The following is a 7,354-nucleotide window of genomic DNA, read 5'->3' as shown; positions in this document are numbered from 1 at the left end:
TTGCTCCACCGACGTACTCCTTCCTCCTATATATACCTACGTACCCCGAAACGATCAGATACGGAGCCAAAACCCTAATTCCACCACCGCAACTTTTTGTATCCACGAGATCCCATCTTGGGGCCTGTTCCAGAGCTCCGCCGGAGGGGGTATCCATCACGGAGGGCTTCTACATCATCACCATAGCCCCTCCTATGAAGTGTGAGTAGTTTACCTTAGACCTACGGGTCCATAGTTATTAGCTAGATGGCTTCTTCTCTCTTTTTGGATCTCAATACAATATTCTCCCCCTCTCTTGTGGAGATCTATTCGATGTAATCTTTTTTTGCGGTGTGTTTATTGAGACCGATGAATTGTGGGTTTATGATCAAGTCTATCTATGAACAATATTTGAATCTTCTCTGAATTCTTTTATGTATGATTGATTATCTTTGCAAGTCTCTTCGAATTATCAGTTTGGTTTGGCCTACTAGATTGATCTTTCTTGCAATGGGAGAAGTGCTTAGCTTTGGGTTCAATCTTGCGGTGTCCTTTCCCAGTGACAGTAGGGGCAGCAAGGCACGTATTGTATTGTTGCCATCGAGGATAACAAGATGGGGTTTTCATCATATTGCATGAGTTTATCCCTCTACATCATGTCATCTTGCTTAAGGCGTTACTCTGTTTTCATTAAATTAATACTCTAGATGCATGCTGGATAGCGGTTGATGAGTGGGGTAATAGTAGTAGATGCAGGCAGGAGTCAGTCTACTTGTCTCGGACGTGATGCCTATATACATGATCATACCTAGATATTCTCATAACTATGCTCAATTCTGTCAATTGCTCAATAGTAATTCGTTCACCCACCGTAAAATATCTATGCTCTTGAGAGAAGCCACTAGTGAAACCTATGGCCCTCGGGTCTATCTTCATCATATTAATCTTCCAATACTTAGTTATTTCATTTGCTTTTACTTTGCTTTTATTTTACTTTGCATCTTTATCATAAAAATATCAAAAATATTATTTTATCATATCTATCAGATCCCACTCTCATAAGTGGCCGTGTAGGGATTGACAACCCCTTATCGCGTTGGTTGCGTGGATTTATTTGTTGGTGCGAGGGACTCGTGCGTAGCCTCCTACTGGATTGATACCTTGGTTCTCAAAAACTGAGGAAATACTTACGCTACTTTACTGCATCATCCCTTCCTCTTCGGGGAAAACCAACGCAGTGCTCAAGAGGTAGCAAGAAGGATTTCTGGAGCCATTGCCGGGGAGTCTACGCAAAAGTCAATATACCAAGTACCCATCACAACCCTTATCTCCCGCATTATATTATTTGCCATTTGCCTCTCATTTTCCTCTCCACCACTTCACCCTTGTCGTTTTATTCGCTCTCTCTCTCTATCCTCCCTCTCTTTCGTTGGTTTGTGTGATATGCAGACGAAGAAAGATGTGGATAACGATATTGTTAAATTGAAGCTATTTCCTTTTTCGCTTAGAGATCGTGCTAAATCTTGGTTTTCGTCTTTGCCTAAAAATAGTATTGATTTATGGAATAAGTGCAAAGATGCTTTTATCTCTAAGTATTTTCCTCCCGCTAAGATCATCTCCCTTAGAAACGATATTATGAATTTTAAGCAACTTGATCATGAACATGTTGCACAAGCTTGGGAGAGGATGAAATTAATGATACGTAATTGCCCTACTCATGGTTTGAATTTGTGGATGATTATACAAAAAATTTATGCCGGATTGAATTTTGCTTCTAGAAATCTTTTAGATTCGGCCGCGGGAGGCACTTTTATGGAAATCACTTTAGGAGAAGCTACTAAACTCCTAGATAATATTATGGTTATTTATTCTCAATGGCATACTGAAAGATCTACTAATAAAAAGGTGCATGCGATAGAAGAAATTAATGTTTTGAGTGGAAAGATGGATGAACTTATGAAATTATTTGCTAGTAAAAGTGTTTCTTCTGATCCTAATGATATGCCCTTGTCTACTTTGATTGAGAATAATAATGAATCTATGGATGTGAATTTTGTTGGTAGGAACAATTTTGGTAACAACGCGTATAGAGGAAATTTTAATCCTAGGCCTTATCCTAGTAATCCCTCTAATAATTATGGCAATTCCTACAACAATTCTTATGGAAATTATAATAAGATGCCCTCTGATTTTGAATCTAAAATTAAAGAATTTATTACTTCGCAAAAGAATTTCAATTCTTTGATTGAAAAAAAATTGCTTAAGATTGATGAGTTGGCTAGGAACGTTGATAGAATTTCTCTTGATGTTGATTCTTTGAAACTTAGATCTATTCCACCTAAGCATGATATCAATGAGTCTCTCAAAGCCATAAGAATTTCCATTGATGAGTGCAAAGAAAGAACCGCTAGGATGCGTGCTAAGAAAGATGCCTTTATAAGAGCATGTTCTTCTAGTTCCTATGAAAATAAAGATGAAAATCTAAAAGTTATTGATGTGTCCCCTATTAAATCTTTATTTTGCAATATGAATCTTAATAATGATGGGACTGAATATGATCCACTTTTACCTAGAAGGCGTTTCAAGAATTTGGAGTTTTTAGATCTTGATGCTAAAATTGATGAAAGTGGGATCGAAGAAATTAAAACCCTAGATGTTGCTAAACCAACTATTTTGGATTTCAAGGAATTTAATCATGAAAATTGCTCTTTGATTGATTGTATTTCCTTGTTGCAATCCGTGCTAAATTCTCCTCACGCTTATAGTCAAAATAAAGCATTCACTAAACATATCGTTGATGCCTTGATGCAATCTTATGAAGAAAAACTTGAGTTGGAAGTTTCTATCCCTAGAAACCTTTATGATGAGTGGGAACCAACTATTAAAATTAAGATTAAAGATCATGAGTTCTATGCTTTATGTGATTTGGGTGCTAGTGTTTCCATGATTCCAAAGACTTTGTGCGATTTGTTAGGTTTCCGTGATTTTGATGATTGCTCTTTAAACTTGCACCTTGCGGATTACACTATTAAGAAACCTATGGGAAGAATTAATGATGTTCTTATTGTTGCAAATAGGAATTATGTACCCGTAGATTTTATTGTTCTTGACATAGATTGCAATCCTTCATGTCCTATTATTCTTGGTAGACCTTTTCTTAGAACGATTGGTGCAATTATTGATATGAAGGAAGGAAATATTAGATTCCAATTTCCGTTAAGGAAAGGCATGGAACACTTCCCTAGAAAGAAAATCAAATTACCTTATGAATCTATTATGAGAGTGTCAGGACCCCGATTCCAAGCCACATCGATCTAGCCGGTAACACCTCATATCACTTTGCGGCCTCACGCACGGTATCCCACGGGTGTCGCTTTACCATGGCCCGGGACCGTTTGCGCCTTTTGGCTCACGTATATGATGGTGCCGCTAGCATCCATATGACAGAGAACCCGGGCCGACATGGCTAGTCGTGAACCCAAAGCGGCACAGACCTATGGAGACAGGCATACATGAATCACATCGAGCATGTCAGTCATCAGCGAGTGATTCCGGGCTGTAGCACTGGGCTAACAGGACTCCGGGGAACCCGGGCTGTAGCAGGCTAGGCAGGACTCCGGAAGTCACCGCGTGACATTTCCCCGAAGGGACAGACATAGGAACGAAGTGAAACACATGCCGGCCAGTCAAGTGTCCTGAACAGTAGTGCTGGGCTAGCAGGACTCCGGTGAACCGGGCTGTAGCAGACTACTATGGCTCGAGGAACACTAGACTACATTTCCCCATAAGAAAGGCTGCCAAGGATAAACAACTAGATTGTCGGATCCCACTCATACCAAGCATTTCAATCATACACACAATATGCCCGATATGAGTACATACAACATGACATCACAACAAAACTCTACAACTCAAGTACTTTATTTAAAGGCTCCAGAGAGCCATACATAACATGTTCATATAGATAGGGGTCACATGACCCGACACTCAAGTCATACAATCATACAAGCACATGCGGAAGCAACTAGTCTGAGTACAGACACTAGAAAGAAAGAAGGCTTCTCGAAGCCTGTCTATCTACATAGGGCCCTCCATGGCCAGGATCACCACCTGGGTGGCTAGTCACTCGTCGACGTCAAGGTCTACGTAGAACCCATCGGAGGGGGCGGTGTTGTCGTCTGAAAATAGTAATTAAGCAAATATGAGTACAAGGATACTCAGCAAGTCTTACAACAGAACCTACTATACATGCTCATTCTCAAGAAGGTGGTGGGGTTATTGGAGCAAGCCAGCTTTGACTCTTGGCTAAGCTATCCTACGAAACTCCACTAGTAAAATAGTTTTCGCACACGAGTCCACTACTCACCAACACAATACTCCACCGGGGATCCTCCCTCGTTATCCTACGAGAGGCCCATCCTCGGTACTCACATTTATCTTGAGACTTTTAGTAGTATCCATTTAACTTGTCTATGAACTATATAGGCAACCAAGTAGTCCTTTACCGCAGACCCGGCTATTCGAATAGTTTTATACCCTGCAGGGGTGTACTTCTTCATACACGCTTTCACCACTTACCGTCGTTGACACGACATGTACTCGGCAACCTTCAAGCGGAAGCCCAGCGAGGGTGTCGGCCACGGCCTACCTAAACACTTAAGTCTCTAGTCCAGGTTTATCTCCTATCCAGGTTCCATCCGCAGGGAGTCCGGCCGAGGTTTCCACATACGGCCCCGAACGATGTGAACAGGGTCCCGAGACGCCAAACGGGCGCCCGGCATACCCGGCCATGGTGTATCTACCGCAACATAGCCCACCCCTAGGGTCAGCGCTACGCACGACCGCCAACACATAACCTACAAACACCAGAAACTATTTGCAACTCCTGGACAGAGTACTTGGGTGATTAAGAAGCCGAGAGGGTCCATTGGTTTCGGGCCCAATGTATGGTAGTAACTGCATCTTAAATCACACATACAAATCTCAGTTCTTATGGACGGCCTCAATGAAACAACCCACCATGTACTCCTACATGGCCTCTCATCGATACCTTTACCAAAACATGTTCAACACATCCCTGATATTACCGACATAAACATATCACTCTAGCCCATCACCCAGATGAACCAGACCTGACACAACTCTAAGCATAGCAGGCATAGCAAGGTAGGAATCACATACATGGCTCAATCAACTCCTACACATGCTAGTGGGTTTCATCTAGTTACTGTGGCAATGACAGGTCATGCAGAGGATAAGGGTTCAGCTACCGTAGCACACATCAGTTTGAATCGCGTTGTCTTAATGCAGTAAACAAGAGCAGAAGCGAGAACATGGGTTTGTATCGGGATGATCAATGGGTTGCTTGCCTGTTGTAGTGGTAGTAGGGTACTGCCCTTCAGACGGATACTCGGGGTTATCCTCAGAGGCAGAACCTACCACGAAAGACACACTGAACATAATCAACACATGGCAATATGCAACAATATGATGCATGCTATGACATGGCAAGATGAAAGTGTCTTGGCCTAATGCAAGCTAAAACATAAGGGGATGAACTCATTTGAATCAAAGATTCAATTATTAGCTCATTAAACATGGCTTTATTAGTGCATTACCTTATTCTGCTTAAACAGCAAGGTTAACTTGTTTTGTCATGCATGAAACCATTACAGGTGGATAGATTGAATTTTTCTGATCATTTTTCATATATAAATCTTTGCATTTGGAGCTATGGTTGATTTTCTATGATTTTTAGAAGTTTTGACTATTTTTTGGAATTTTCTATTAAAGAATAAATCCGGTAATTGAATTAATGCGTCAGCACTGCGTCACTGTGACGTCAGCGGGTCAAAGGTGCCAGCCCAGGTCAAACCTGACTGGTGGGCCCCTTCTGTCAGTCTCTCAGCTAACTAACAGAGTTGGTTAGTGTTTAGTTAGCACTAAACTGGATCAGTTAGGCTCTGGGCCCACATGTTAGTGAGAGAGGGTTAGTTAACGACGTCATTAACCTCTAACAGAGTGATTAACTCTAATTTAAACTAATCTAAATTAGTTAGGAGTCGGCCCCACACATCAATGTCTCAGATGGAGTCAAACTGGGGTCAAACCCCTGGTCAGCGGGGCTAATCCCGCCGGCGTTGAGTCGCCGGCGAGGCCGAGACGGCGGAGAGCTTAGGATTTGGTCCTCCGGTGACCAAATCGCCGGTGGAGACATGCTACGCGTAGCTGGGGAGCTGCCGCATCCAGTGGTGCAAGTGGTTGGACACGGGGACGCCGGAAACGAAGCCGGCGAGCTCGACAGCGGCGGCCGGAGTTCGGACGAGGTTGGGGTTCGACGCTACGGTACACGGAAGAAGGAGCTGGTGGTGGCTATGGCCTCCTGGTGCTGTGCTGAGCACAACGGTGAGCTTGGCTTCGAGCCACTATGGCTCTAGCCACGACGGCGCCATGGCCGGCAGCGGGGAGCTTTCGGGTGCGGTGGAAGTGGCGACTACAAAGGCCAAACGAGCACGGGAGCTAGGGGAAGAGGAAGAGGAGCTCACAGCAGGGTCGGAGAGGGGGTCAGCGAGCTCGGGGAGGTCCTGGCGGCGCCGAATCGACCGGAGACGGCTCGGGTGCCCGAGGTTGAAGACAAGGGCGAAGACGGCGTTCGGCGGCGTTTGGAGTCGCGTGGGTCAGCGGAGAGGTCTAGGGCGACGAGGCGGAGCTATTGGGCTTGTCGGAGGGGCGAGGGGGTGGCTCTGGTGACGTCTACGGCGAACGGCGGCGAGGATCGCGCTCGGCCATCACGGGAGAGGGTGAGGGAGACGAGGGGGAGAGTGAGGGAGGATGAGAGGGGGACGTGGGGGTCGGCGTGGCATCCCTGGACGTCTCCAGGGCGTCGGCAGAAGCAGGAGGTGGCCGGCGTGTGGCCGCGGGCGCCGGCCACGCGCTCCTCGTCCTCCTGGCGGGAGGACGACGACGACTGGCAAGGCCAGTCGGCTGGGCCGAGCCAGGTGGGCTGGGCCAGCACAGGTAAGGCCCAGGTGGGCTTCCCTCTCTCTCTTTTTTTTTGATTTGTTTCTGTTTTTCTATTTAACTACAACTGTTGGGCTTTATTAAAAATACTAAAAGGTTTCCAAAAATCCTGAAAATAATTGTGGGCTCTGTTTAGAATATTTCCAACAGCAACATTTATTTCCAGAATTATTTGAGCATTTAAATTATTTTATAGCATTTAAATGCCCAAAATCAAATACTTATGATTTAATTCAATGACCTTCTGTTGACCTAGAAAATTGTGCACTAATTTTGCCAGAGGTTCTAACCCAAGACAAAGAGAGTGAACTTTTTAGAAGGGCATTTCAGGTTCATTGAAAATAATTTTAGTAAA

Source organism: Triticum dicoccoides, chromosome 3A (genome assembly GCF_002162155.2).
Source record: "Triticum dicoccoides isolate Atlit2015 ecotype Zavitan chromosome 3A, WEW_v2.0, whole genome shotgun sequence".
Classification (NCBI taxonomy): Eukaryota; Viridiplantae; Streptophyta; class Magnoliopsida; order Poales; family Poaceae; genus Triticum; species Triticum dicoccoides.
This window is presented reverse-complemented; position numbering follows the sequence as displayed.